The sequence below is a fragment of the Manduca sexta genome, chromosome 9, assembly GCF_014839805.1.
Source record: "Manduca sexta isolate Smith_Timp_Sample1 chromosome 9, JHU_Msex_v1.0, whole genome shotgun sequence".
Lineage (NCBI taxonomy): Eukaryota > Metazoa > Arthropoda > Insecta > Lepidoptera > Sphingidae > Manduca > Manduca sexta.
In genome coordinates this window covers 575,448-590,200 of record NC_051123.1, presented here as the reverse complement: position 1 = coordinate 590,200, position 14,753 = coordinate 575,448, and the positions used below count along the sequence as shown (strand labels likewise).

At 36.1% G+C, this 14,753-nt stretch overlaps 1 protein-coding gene across 3 annotated transcripts in view; it reads left to right on the top strand.

Moving 5' to 3' along the window:
* The first annotated feature begins 694 nt into the window (after positions 1 to 694).
* LOC115455700 (mevalonate kinase) overlaps positions 695 to 14,753 on the top strand; it is a 57,489-nt gene continuing 43,430 nt past the window's right edge. Inside the window, exon 1 of one of the 3 annotated variants that reach the window (XM_037436747.1) lies at positions 695 to 883. The gene's annotated coding sequence lies outside the window, so the exon portion shown is untranslated. Of the gene's footprint in view, positions 884 to 7,437; positions 7,653 to 14,753 lie in introns of those variants that run through there. The other 2 variants (XM_037436749.1, XM_030184367.2) reach the window with 2 other exon arrangements.

Below are 14,753 nucleotides of genomic sequence, written 5' to 3'. Positions count from 1 at the left end.
AACGGTTAGACAACTATTAGTTAAGGTTAGTTACGAAGGTAGTTAACACGTCTGGACGCCTAATGACGCCATTATGTACGTTGCGCAGGACTAACTACCATTTAAACTGTCCTATCGTCCTTCTAAGCGATTGTAAAACAAACAATTGTCCGTCCAACAGTTGGTGGTACGGCACGTGGTTCGTATGAGTTTGTACTGGAATCAAGTTGTTCTATATTATAGAAATTTCACAAGATACATTATTATGGAATTTATAATATCTGTCTCGCAAGTTTTGCCATCGTCGTGTGTATTTGATATCAGCAATTGTATATTTACTAGATTTCCGTCGTAAGTCAATTTCTGTTATTTTAGGATAAAACTAGCGTATATTTATTTAGAATTCCAGTGATCGCATATAAAAATCATAAAAATCAGTACGGTCGTTTCGTTGTGAAATACAATGAGATATTGACGGAATAATATTGTCTCTTTAGTAAACAATACTTACAACCCCTTCCATACTACGACGTGATAAGACGTACATCCACAATAATTAGTCATTAACGTGAAAAACAAAGAAACAAAGAAGTCATCTAGCTCCCGCGATGAACTTGGCATCGTGTTATCTCCGAAGACCTTGAGATGACGCGAAATTGTTCCTTATGTAACCATTGTTATCGGCGTGTTCTCGATTCTCAGTACCGTTTCTGTGTAGATCTGGGCCTGTTCCGCGAAAGTTGAGCAAGTTACGGTAAAATTTAAGGTTCGGTTATTTCGCGACGCGTCCTGTGTTCAGTGTAGTGAAAAAGTTTTCGTAGTGTGTGTGACTAGGTGTAAAAGTTTTTCGTAGTGTGTGTGTGAAGTGACCTGTACTCGTAGGTCGGTTTCATCATTTTTTTAAGTAAGTTTTGTTTTGAGGCATCAATTTATTGGACCTCGTGACTGATCGTGATCATCATTGTAATTCCAATTTCTTACATAATTGTAGTATATATTGTATATTCTTGTTGGTAGCAAGACTAACTCAAATTCGATAACATGATTGAAAAGTCTCATGTTGCACCAACCCCACAGAGTGGGATGAAGGCAAATGGAAGAGAAGAAACCAGATTCTTACATAATATACACGATTTGTACAATAGATTTCCGGTAGGCAACAGCTTGGCTGTGCCTCTGGCATTGCTTTAGTTCATGTGCGGCGGATGCTTCTTATCATCAGGCGGACGGCTGGCTCGTTTGCCTACTAAGGCAATAAAAAAATATTAAAAAACGATATATTCACAGTAAAGTAAGCACTAAAGTCCACTTATATATTGCTACATGCATAATATATTGTGTGAGGAACTCTACATATTGCAACACACATTGACAATTTGTATGAAAATCTCATACACGTCTTGAAAAACTATTGCCATTAAAAACAATTTAGGCACTTTACTAAACAGCTTATATTATAAAGTGCCCTCTACATAAAATCCTTTGACACTAATTTCCGTAGAGTTAATTAGAATCCAGATGTTTGTACTGAGATAACACTGGAAAATACTAATGTAGTTACAATAGACAGGGAAAACTGTTAAGACGAATTTTATCAGCTTTAGGAATTGGCAGATGAGTCACTTAACGGTTAGTGAATATCTTCGCTCATAAATACACTAACTTCTACCAAATTAAGGTGGAATAAAGGCTGGTATATATCCCTTTACCACGCATGTTGCAGTAATGATGGCTGCCTGGTTGAAGTAAGCGTCCTTTGAATGATCCTGAGGGACAAATCGTATTATTCCCCGTGTTCCTGATCTAAGAAGCGGACCCAGAATCTTCCAATTTTCAATCCATATCTCTCTGTAGTCGGTCCCTTGTGACTGAGGATCGTAGTCATCGTTGGATGCACCGCATTTAGAGCGGATTATTCAATCAATATACGCTGCCAATATTAACCCATTTCCCATCGGAATGTTTGCCGGCAAACATTCCGCTGGTAAATGGGTTAATATATTATAGTGTTTTTCATAATCGCTTCAATTTCAATAATACTCATAAGGAAAATTATATCATATGTGTATTAACATATATGTTATGTACATTTATGTATAGTGTTATATTTAGCTGTATAATTATGGCGATACTACGGTAATATTGAAACATGGATAGTGACGTCACATGTCAGTTTATTGCGGTGGTGCTAATCACTTTAATGGTACGCATTACGTCATTGTTCACAAACATATAAAGAAGAGTCATATATTTAAAATGAGTGTTTGTAAAGCTATTATATCTAGAATTATTAAACTTAAATTGAAAGCTATATTGTCTCGGAATAAGGTTATGTTTTGTTTATTTAAATGAATAGAATCTGAAAAATACCTTAACTCAGGCGCATCAGAATGGCAAAAGCTATACTTTATTTAAATATCTTAATTATACCATGATTATGCTGGCGAGCAAGAAGAAAATTTATTACTTCATTGTTTTAGTTTTTATATACAGTAGCATAATGGATGTTCATCTTGCAAACGTGGTGGTAAACTTGATCGATGTATATACATTAACCATATCATACAAGATTTTGGAAAAGAGTTAATTTTTTTTTATATAATGATGAACGGACAAATACCATATTATTTATGAATCATCTTGTATCTTAATGGAAACCAACAGGGATTAGGGTATTTGTACTTTAGACCTTCGCGACATTACCAAAAATAGCATGGCACTCCATTCGTCATCGATGCATCAGACTAACGTATCGTTCTTTGAACAAAAAAAACGTTAAATCACAAAACAAGGCCGCCAAAACTCGATTCATTCATACCGTTTGTAATTTCTTAACAGTCTTAGGACCTTGTGTTAGCTGATTACGTAAACTACGCGTTGTGCTAGTTGAATTTAACATATACACGACATATTTGCACTGGTAATAAGACGTTTTTTGCCTTGCTGTCAGTTTTCGTAGTTGAGTGATAATAAGTGAATGTTACGTTTACGCGCCAAAAGTTTACGACGCCATGTTGGATTCCGCCATAGTGGAATTGCGTTTTGTTTTTCCTATCTTAAAAAAGAGTTTATTGAAACAATTTATTAGTTTAATGTTCCTTATTTCTAAACTTATATAGGATACCGCTTTACGGCACCTAGTTACCGTAACCTCTATTGTACAACCAAAGCCAAAGAGAGCCAACGCAGGGTTTTAGACAAACTGCCCGAAAAGGACTAGTCTGTTTTAAAATTTTGCGATATCAAGGCAAGTTCCTTTCGAGAACTAAAGTTTTCAGTCACATGTGTATGAAATAAGTATGTCAGGAGCCACGAACTCGTGCAAATTAGGACGTAATACATTGACCACGCATTGACACATTAGTCATAATCACAGCGCCCGGCTGCTAACTGGGTGGACAGTGACATATCTCGGTCATTCCTTGAAATAATAGGCCAATTGGTCGTTGTTACAATAGAATATCTTGACATGAAATTGTCATTTGTTTTAATATTCTCACACGTAATTTACGTTTATTTTTTAGGTTTAAACTAGTACATTAAAATCTTTATACTAAGATGTAGCCTCAATGGGTAAGGTTTAATGTCAATAAATACCGCAATAATCCAAACAATAAATATAACCATGAATTTGCGAGATAATTTTATGATATTCATTACGATTTACATAAGGCCCTTTGCGACAGCGTTACATAAATATAATATATCCTAGCATACCATACTATTACATTTATTTGTTAACATTATAGTATTTCCGTGTTAGAGCCTTAGTGTGAACCCAGTATAAAAGTCAAATATCACCGAAATGTTACTATTATAATTTCCATACATTGATATTGACCGTGAACGTTTCATAGACAACATTCGTGCTCTATGGTCGACAACAAACCGTATCAATGGCACCGGACATGTTTTCAATAACATAACTGTTTAGTTCGCATTGAGTTAATTGATTTAGTTTGTAACCTTGTGTACTGTACGGATAAGGTCTACTAGATCTTATGATTTATTTACGGAATGCTATATTATTTAATAATACAGATATAATAAACATGGAGGAGTCTTAGGTCTCGGCGTATGTAGACTTGCATAGATCCTTTACACGAGCAAATTTGATGGTATAAATTCTATGAAGTCAAATAAGATTAACATTTCTCTAGGATATTTTAAAATCTATTTTTGTAGATATAAACCTATACTATTGTATAATGCTGAAGAGTTTATTAGTTTGTTTGAACGCGCTTGTCTCAGGAATTTCTGGTTCGAATTGATTTTTTTTTAAATCTTAGATAAAAATGATTTTTGTATTAGAATTTTATGTATTAGATAAAATTCTAATACAAAAATGTATTAGAATGTTTCCAGAAGAGTCTTTAAATAATACTTTTTAATTAATAAAAAAACACGAACAAAAGTAGAAGTTATTTATAAAAGAAGTGTGGGACATTTTTCCGGTGTACTTACGTTCTATTTTTATGTGAGAAGAAACTAATGAACGGACTTGAGGCAAAAACATCATAGAAAGAATTATGTTTCATATTTAAAATATGTATATTAAGGTGTTGTTTAAAGATTTTTTTTTATTTATATAAATAACAAGTGTTGCTTCGGTCGCGAGAAACCTAAGTGCGTTTTATTTAAAAAAAATCTAATATATCCTACGGGATCAAATTACCGGGATAAAAGTTGCCTATTTCCACCAAATTGTATCAAAAACGTTTCAGCGGTTTAGCCCCGAAAATATAACAGACGGACACAGCTACTTTCGTATTTATAACATAAATATGGATTTATAAATCTGCATACCGCGACGTGCTAACACAAATGCTTACTTTTTTTATATTCAACTAACATTTGACGCAGTCGGTTAAAACATATCATTTCAATTAAATACGTTATCGTTAATAACTTTTAATGGTTTTGATGTTGTGTAAGGTTATGTTGATTAACAAAGTTATATTAATGATCTGTTGGGATAGGACATGTATTGACAACCATATTATCAGTGGAATATACAGCATCGCGGTTTTACCAACTACAAGCGCCATTAGATAACGTAATTACTGGACCGTTTTTGATAAATTTTACAGTAAACGATCTGCGGTTTCTAATAATAGTTTATCGGTGCGTTAATTGGTTACTTAATCTGATTTCAGTTGGTAACTTTAATTGATGTTTGGTAACATTAGGTGTTAAGACTAAGCCTGGGCAGGTGAAGTTGTTTTGTTTATTTTGGTCATTAATAAAGTGTTTCGGGTCGATGGTGTTCAAGCTAGAGTCATTATTTGAGCATTTGACAGCTTAACACCTGTACAGCGCGCCGTTTTGCATTTATTTACATTCGTAATACTTTCGAGAATTGTTCTCAAAAAATGAAAACAATAGACGTGTTCGTCCTTTGTTGTTGGCCCCATGGTCATAAAAAAGTTTTTGAATATACCATCTGGGATTCCCATTTGGCCTTCTGTTTCCTGTAACTGTATACCACTGCGTCTTGCTCCATGGTTTCTCCAAAGTAGTAACTTATTTTTGTAAACGACAGTTTGGAATGATAACTGTTGTACTTTCAGTAGTAATGTAAACTTTACGTTGTAGTTACAGATTTGAGGTTTGATGGATTGTTGAAACATGTAAATGTTAATAGTAATAAAGAGATCAATTTGCCGCCTTGCAGAACCAGTGGCATTATATAATGTGAATAAGGTGGTTATGCGTTTGATTCCAAATTCGGGTAACGTTAAGTGGAGTTTCCTAACATGATCTTCCCAGGATTTGGTCCAAACAAAGAATGAACCCTTGTTAGCAATAAAAACTATGATAGCCCGTCGACTCTTGACTGCCTCGGTGGCGTGCGCGACACCGCTCTACGGTCCTAGGTTCGAATTCCGGGTCGGGTAAATTTGTATTGGTTATTTCTGCCCAGTATCAACCCGGTGTTTGGAATTTGTACCCGATACGGCGACAGGCTCGTTCTGTCACGTGATGGTGCGGAACACGCTTTGCGTAGTGCGTGTCCTCGTTGCGCCTCTGCTTACCCTTTCCGAGATAAAGATGTGATATATGTATGTCCACTCTCATAGGACTATTTTTACTTGCAACTGTGTTTATTTTACAGTCCGTAGTGCATAATGTGTGCTATTTTGATCAACATTCGAAGGAATGTCAGTGGGTTTTACCAGTTATTGAGAGCGATATGCGGTTTTTAAAATCTCGTGTCCGTGAAAAAATAAATATTTTTCCTCGTTCTTTCTAGTGTATGACATAATCTAAGAGTGACCTGGTGGTGAATGATCACCATAGATAATAAACAACCATTATCCATGCATTGCCGGCCTGTAAGAAAAAACATATTTTGTCGAATTAAAATCGTTATTTTGGAATTTGTACGTATTCATAGTATATTTTGTAAGTATTAAATGTTCAACTGCGGACGCTGTCTGCCGAGACAATAGCGAATATTTGATGTAACGTGTGTATTCTTTGTCAATTATAGTTTGTTTTAACGGTGAAGGAAAACATCTAGTGGAACGCTACATACCTGAGAATTCTCTATAAGAATTTCGAAGGTATGCGAGGTTTGCCAACCCGCGCTAGTCCAGCGTGGTGGACTATGGCCTAAACCCTCTCAGTAGTAGAAGAGGCCCGTGGCCAACAGTTGGCAGTATAATATATTACAGGGCTATTAATATATTACTATTAGTAAGTTCAACAAGTTTCAGACAATTAACACTGCGATTTAAAATTTGGTTATCTTATCTGTACTTGACTTTTGACCTCTCTAAGCCCAGCTGGATAAGCTGAAGATTACAAGTGCATTACTCTAGCGGTTTTATCTGGCACGCATCAAGTTTTCTCTACGTCGTCGGCGGCTGGCCTGTAGCAGGATGTTTTGGTTGATGTGTGTTTCCGATCGTGTGTACACGCACGCTTTCCATAGGTTTAACGTATTGTATTATTTTTATTTATCTACGGTTATGTGCTTATACCTTGACCAAGGAAATAAAAAACCTCGACATATGCTAAAATTGAACAGTTTTTTTGTAAGTACTGACAACTTTAAAATGAAAGGGCAAAAGTGGCGCCCCCCAACCGGGTGATTATTTTCCTGGTCAAGCTATAAAAAAGCGGGCCACTGTTCATTCCGGTTTACGGGACTCAGTGACGGGTGTCAGGGTGGGATCGGGATAGCCTTCACATATTGTTTGCTAAAACATATTCAATCAAATGCTCATTAAAATAAAAATATAGTTCCAAAAATATATGTTGAAAAATCCCTCTCAGTATTAGAGGAGGCCCGTGCTCAGCAGTGGGCAAGTATATAATACAGGGCTGATATTATTATTATTATTATGTTGCAGAAAATAAATAACAAAAGCCCTGCAGACCACAAAGATTCACATAAATCAAGAAAGCACCATAATACAGGTTGTGTCAAATTGTCAAGGTCAGACGCGGTCTCGTGTCAACAAACACGCCGGCCGCCTCGCCGGTGATCATAAAACGGCCCATTGCATTAGCCTCAAGACGGTATAGAGCACCCGCAGTCCTTCAGTCGTCGGCTGTCCGCGCTCGCGCGTTCACCTCAATCAGGCGCGCTCGTGAAATAAAAGAACAATTCGCGCGTGTTTGATTTGTGCGTGAAGTTTCAAGTTCCAAATTCAAAAGTGACCGAGGTATGTCAATGTCAAGGGCGGCGACCTTGAGTTGTCCCTATTTTGTGAACACGCTGTGTTTAAATTTTGGTGATGGATTTTGTTTTTTAATTTTGAGGTAATTTTTTGGAGAGAGTTTATGGTGATTTTTGGATAAGGAATGTGTTGGTTGGTCCAAATTGTTGTTTTTTTTTTATTAAGATCGGTATTTTTGGTCTTTGACTAAGGACATGGTCATCACTATTTTTTTTTTAAATCGTTTTTTAATTTTTTTTTATTGTTTGATTATCGCTTGATAAAGCTCTATTTTGAAATTGTATGTACCGACGTTTTGATTGTGGTACAAGGTTACTTTGAGTCAAGGTTTTATTTATGAAATGTGTACAATTGGTCGGAATCGTATCTTTACTTATAAATATTTTTTCAAAGGGACAAACAAATATGATATATTAAATAAAATCATTTATTTATTTCAATTAGAACGGATAAACCAATTACAGTAATTAAGTTAATAATAATAATATATAACTATAATAAAATATGAAACAGATTAATAATTTACTTAATAACTACATGAAATATGCTGTACTATTATTTTATAAAATTAAATTTACCCGCATATTATTCTTAGTTGAGTGCTAATGCAAATTAATATTATATTAATTTCAAAGGGGTACATTTCTAAACGAATCATCATCATCATCAGCCACTGGATGTTCACTGCTGAACATGGATCTCCCCCAAAGATTTCCTGAATGAGTTTTCTGAAATTTTGAAAGAATAACATTCATCAATGACAAGTTAGGTATTCACAATAAGAAAATGCTTCGAAAAATATATATCATTCCTAAATTAAATCGAAATTCAACAAGTTTCCAAATTTCGCAGAAATAGTATTATACACCTTTATCAATAAACATTTATGAATGACTATACGTTACTAAACAATGTTTTGACTTTCTCCCTTACGTCAGATTATTTGAGAGAGAAAACTGGGGCCTTATTCTCTATGACAGTGTAAACTCGTAACGCGGCTGTGTTACGTTATCTTCGTGAAAGAGATGATTAACCTCGGCAGTCGACACAACTATACCGGCCTGTTGGAACCGGATATACACAAGCTGATCCCGGAACGCGACTACTATGGCGGGTTTTAACACCCTATGTACGGTGATAATGTGCACCTTGTATAAGCTATTCGGGCGGATATAAAATACATCCTACCACCAGCAAAATAAAACTCAAAATAAAGTGTGGCAGACGGAATCAGGACCCTGTACAGGTTGATTACTCGTTTGTCACATTCATGATCACCATACAGCGTGTAAGCTGTCGATGTTTGACATTTAACTTATTTCCGGAGACTCAAAAAATCCTTAATAGTCTGTAATCAGTACTTTATAGCCGTTTGTGTGTATTTTCGGGTTTTAACGTACGTATTGTCTGAGTTGTCAAAAGTCGCTTTCAAAGGCCTGCCGGAAACCGCTTATTAGTTGACAATCAAGTGATGTGATCGGTTGAAGAATCGTGAGTTTTCTTGCTCAGTATCAGCCCTATGGCAATAGGCTCGCATCATGGGCATACATGAAGAAAAATGGGTACCCTGGATCCACCTCTAACTACGTGTACTATCCCTTAAGACATAAAGGCGTGATGTGGTTGTTTTTATTTTTATAGATCCCTAACCATCTGTACATACTCTAATTTCCATTCTGTCAACCATAGCTATAAAAATGTCCAAATAAATAAAATCGCGTGTCTGTAATTTTGGAAGAGAGGCTATTTTTAAACTCTTCACGTTTACAATTTCTGAAGCGACTGAACTAATTTTGATATCTTGAATATCTGGTAGTTTTTGGAGGGACTTTTCACATAGCAATTTGGGTTAATTTTATCCCGAAAATGGTCGTGGTCGCAAACAAATGCTATTGCACCATATTAAATTGAATGTAGCATAGTTATATAATTGTTTATGTTATATATTGTTAATAATTTTCCTTATAACTTCCTGAAGACATAAGTATGTTTATGCTAATATGATATGTCAGTGTTATTTGTATAGTTTTTGAATCATGTGCAAATACGGTGCCATATTTACTGTTTGTTTTTCGTTTTCATATATTTCACACTGGGAAATATAATGCTCGTTTGACGACATATGTAAAAACATTAAGACTTGGTCATATGTGTAATTTGTGTATTTGAGAGTGACTGTAATTGTTATTTTTATTTTAGTTTAATTACAAAGTTTATTGCACTCCACAATCGTTTTATACAAAATATGTTACATTTTAACATACGTGGCATAATCGGGGACCCTGGCATAGCAAAAGTTCAAGAGATGGAGAAACTATATAATTAAGTACTTATACTAGGTACATGTTATATGCCTGTTCATATATTTTTTTTACTTACAGCTAATTTGGGTTTTTTTGCTTGTGTAATTTTTTGTGTATTGTTTTAGAGAAATTTATTGAATGGTTGAACGATATGGTTTGTGAAAGATGTATTTATTAATTTAAGACGAAGATACCTCGATAATCGTGTTTATTTTTGCAGCTGCTAACAAAATTCCCTTGATCTGAAAAATCAATCTTTTGTAGTCGCTCATCCAAAACATGAACTGTGGTTTATAATTGACGAAATCCTGTTTCATTATTTTGCGCATGACTTAATAATATTCCTATTCATGTAATATGCTTAATAATTTGTGAATTGCATCATCCATAATATTTAGTCATTGTTAAACATTATAAACGGCTGTGACAAAATGATAAAATATTTGCAACCCACGCTTACTTAGCATATGGTTCGATAATTTTATTTTATAGCATTTTGTCGAAGGAGTGTCTAGTCTACCAACCAGCCTTAGGTCAGCGTGGTAGACTAAGGCCTAAATCCTCTCAGTAGAGGAGGCCCGAGCCCAGCAGTGGGACAATGTATACTACAGGGCTGATATTATTATTTTTAAGTACAAGCCGGCATGCGTCCATGTTTACTGTGATCTGAGGAATGTACAGGATTTTGATTTGAGAGAGGCTTGGTCTACAACTGAATTCAATAAACAAATGCAAATATTTGTAAATCGATCACAAAAGGACCAATTCGGAATAATGTTTATATGATACGCTTATAAATTATTTTTAACACGCTTTTATTAGCTTCGGTCGTATGTTAATATGTTTGTAGGTAACGGAAATTATGAAAACAATTTTGACGTACTTCAAGATGTCGGATTGCATCGGATGTCGGGGTGCATGGTGTCAATAGATCAATGAAAAAGCACACCATACTTTTTTACACTATGTTTTTTTTTCTTATTTACACAATTCTTAATTCAAATTTATTCAAGTTTATTTACACTATTCTCAATTTAAATTTATTTATTTTTTTAGTTTGGATTTCATAATAGCCAGTTTTATTAGTTTTTTAAACTATTAATATTTTTTTTACTTAATGACTGCGAGCTTATTAAAATCAATCATTAGTATCGAATTATGTGTACTTGAGATCAGCAACCTCGGATTTTAATACGTTTAATGCGGATGACGTAATGTGTTTTGTGTGTCAGCATGTTAAACACGGTTTTATTAAGTACATTGACTTGTTATACAACTCATTACTTGTTGGTGCTCGCCGACAAGCTCGAAGGCAAGTGTAATCCGAAGCGCTGGTGAGACCAGGTCTCCATCTTCTTAGATATGCCAATGAGCGTAGCGGTGCACCAAGCCAAAGATCGTGTAGAAGACTGCTTAATGATCCTGAACGGGATCAGGATCCTCAGTAATGAGGGGCTGACTGGAGAGAGAGATACAACTCAATGGCTATCTGTTACCCACACGTTATTTGAAAGTGATTAATAAGCAAGTAAGACAATAGAAATTGTCATACAGAATATCATTCCACGTAAATTTCACGAAGATAACATGACACGGCTGCGTTACGCGTTTACAGTGAGCAGATAAGTCCCCCGTGTAGCCAGCACGATTTTTGCGTTACATTAAGTTATGGTTGTGTTAAAGTAAATTTTTGTATGGAAATTGGAATACCTCTCCGAAAGCGTATTTGGGACAAAAATACACCAGCGTGAGCATTACGCGCGTGTAATGTTCGAATATTAAATCGTTAAACATGGTAACAATACACTCAGAAATGTAGGGGCATCGGCAATACGTATCTGTTTTTGACGTAGTGTCAAACGACTATAGAGAAAAAAAAATATCAGCTTATAATTTCAGTCCTGTATTATATACTCCCACTGCTGGGCACGGGCTTCCACTACGACTGTGGGGATTAAGGCCTTAGTCAACCAAGCCGGCCTAATGCCGGTTGGCAGACTTCACATACCTCCAAAATTCTTATAGAAAACTTCTCAGATATGCAGGTTTCTTCACGATGTTTTCCTTCACTGTTAAATCAAGCGACAGTTTACAAAGAATACACACATAACTAGAAAAGTCAGAGGTTTGAACCTACGAATATTCGTCTCGGCAGCTTTAACGTACTCGATACGAAGACTTAACGCAATTCTTTATTATTCGTGGTTGGAGTACTGTATACCTACTTGTTCACGCCACTCAGAGCTTTAAATTACAAATGACAGCTTAATGACAATGATCATCATAAGCTTTAGGGTGACGAACGCTGTGCAGGGCCGCGAATATGATTTCATGCTCTTGATTGTATTGCTGTTAACGGACTACCACTCTTCCTATATTGGGGTCGTTTGATTAAACAAAAAAATTACGCTCTCAATTTTTTTTGTAAAATATATTACGGTCGTAAGACTTCCAGTTTTTATTTAAAGTAGTCTCTGAAAACTTATATAACAAAACTTGGAAATGTTAACTGTGTGACTGCTTCGGTGGCGTATTGTATTACGGTATGACTGCCGTGCTTAGGTCTCGGGTTCGATTCCCGGGTCAGGCAAAGTGATTGCGTTTTGTACTCAGTAGCCTGGAATCTGGAATTTATGCCCGCTATGGCGATAGGCTCGCCCTGTATCATGGAACAGAATACACACGGCGAAAAGTGGTGGCATCGGTTGAGCCTCTGCCTACCCCTTCGGAAATAAAAAGCGTGAGTTTGTCCGTGTGGAATAATGTAAACTATAAATATGAGTCGAACGCATAAATTAAGTTTATTGCAAATCGATGTTATTACGATATCTAATAAATAATAAGTTGTCTTGTAAACAAGAACAAGGTAATGCATGAAATGAAACTGAATATCATCGCGCACCGATTGATTGTAATGACGATGAACTGTTAGAACAGTCTCGGGTACTAGTACATACGTCTAGTCTATACTGCCTGGATGGGTATAGGGATGGGGTATATTCATTATATCGATACGTACAATATGTTACTTTATAAGCAGTTTTAGTAATCATTTGCTATTAAATTCTAATCATGAATAGCAATATATTATCGACATAACATAACTGAGTATGGAATTGGTGAATTCTGAAGGATGTTACCATAACGTAATGTTTAATATCTAAGAAAAACCCAACTTAGTGTTGTTACTGTGTAACGGCGGTCGAGTCTTACTATCAGGCGAGTTACTCGGTCGTCGCTTTATTCTATTACGAAAAGACAATACTTTTTTGTGCTTTGAATGACGAGACGAGCTTGCCGTTCGCCTGATGGTACGCGATACGACCGCCCATAAACAGTAGAAACACTATCCAACACTTTGAATTACAAAGTATTGTTTGGTATTCCACCGCGCTTGTCATCCTGAGACGTGAGATGTTAAGTCTTATGTCCAGTAGTTACACTGGATACAATCTCCTTCAAACCGGAACACAAGTGACCACACGCTGCTGCTTTGCAGAAATAGACATTGCGGTGGTACCCACCCAGTCGGACTCTCACATATGAAAGACCTACCACCAGATATCGATACGACGGCCATGCACTTTGTTTAGATCATTTCAGATGGATGGTCTGCATTCTGCCGGCAGTTTAATCAATCATTCAATAAAGCGTCACGTGTGAGCGTACGTACGTGTGGCGGCTCGACGCACGTGAGTTCACGTGTATGGCCGCTTTACACGACGTCTGTTGGCGTTTGTGATTGCATGCGCTTTGGAGATGTGATTTGGTGGATTTTGGGGTTATTAAGAGTGATGGGATATGACAGATAATCATCATAGTTTATATTCGTCATAGTTTATGGCTATGACGTGGGTGGCGAAGATACATGCGTAAGGCTGCAGAGTCGATCCCAGCATTGAAACAAATTTAGTGTGAGACAGAAAGTCCCTCTTATTATATGACACAATACAAGAGTTGTTGCATCATAGTGTTGAATTAGGACGTTTTAATATTGATGAGTGGAATTCGTTTATTTTTTTTCTGTTGTTATGAATATATACATCTCCCTAATAGTTCATACTTTAGTATATACCTTTATAAAAATAGAGGCAAAGATATTTGTATTCAAATAAACGTTCCTCAATCATCGTGGCTGAAAGGGTATTAACCTAAAATGATTCCCATGGTGGTATGACGTCGGTCCTATAACAACACCATCTGCCAAAAATGAATACCACATGTATTATCAAATTTATTCCACACAAATACTAGTACTGTGTTCAGATAAGCTCTGGCAAACGTTCAAAAAGTAGTTCTTAACGTCAAGATCAAATCGTTCTTTATGTCCTCCCCACACTACGCCGTCATTGCACGTAACGGAGTTCCATTTTTAAAAATTTCAAATTCGAAACTCGACGTTCTATTCTTATAGTCCATTGAAATGTTACATTTTTTAGGCCTTACCTTGCGTTTTTTAGAGGACGCAATTTTATTTTTTAGAATTGTAGGGGGGGTCAGTGTGAAGCTAAAACCAAGTTTGTGGGGTCGCCACCCTTGTCCCACGGCCGCCATCTTGGGTTGAAATGGTTTTTACGATGTATCTCTTACAAGGACAAGGGTGGCGACCCCACAAACTTGGTTTTAGCTTTACACTGACCCCCCCTACACTTCTAAAAAATAAAATTGCGTCCTCTAAAAAACGCAACCCCAAATGTAACTTTTCAATGGACTATTAATCATACTGCTAAAGGTGTTACGGCTGGGTACGTAATATTGCGGTTGCGTATAAGGCTCTGTAGGG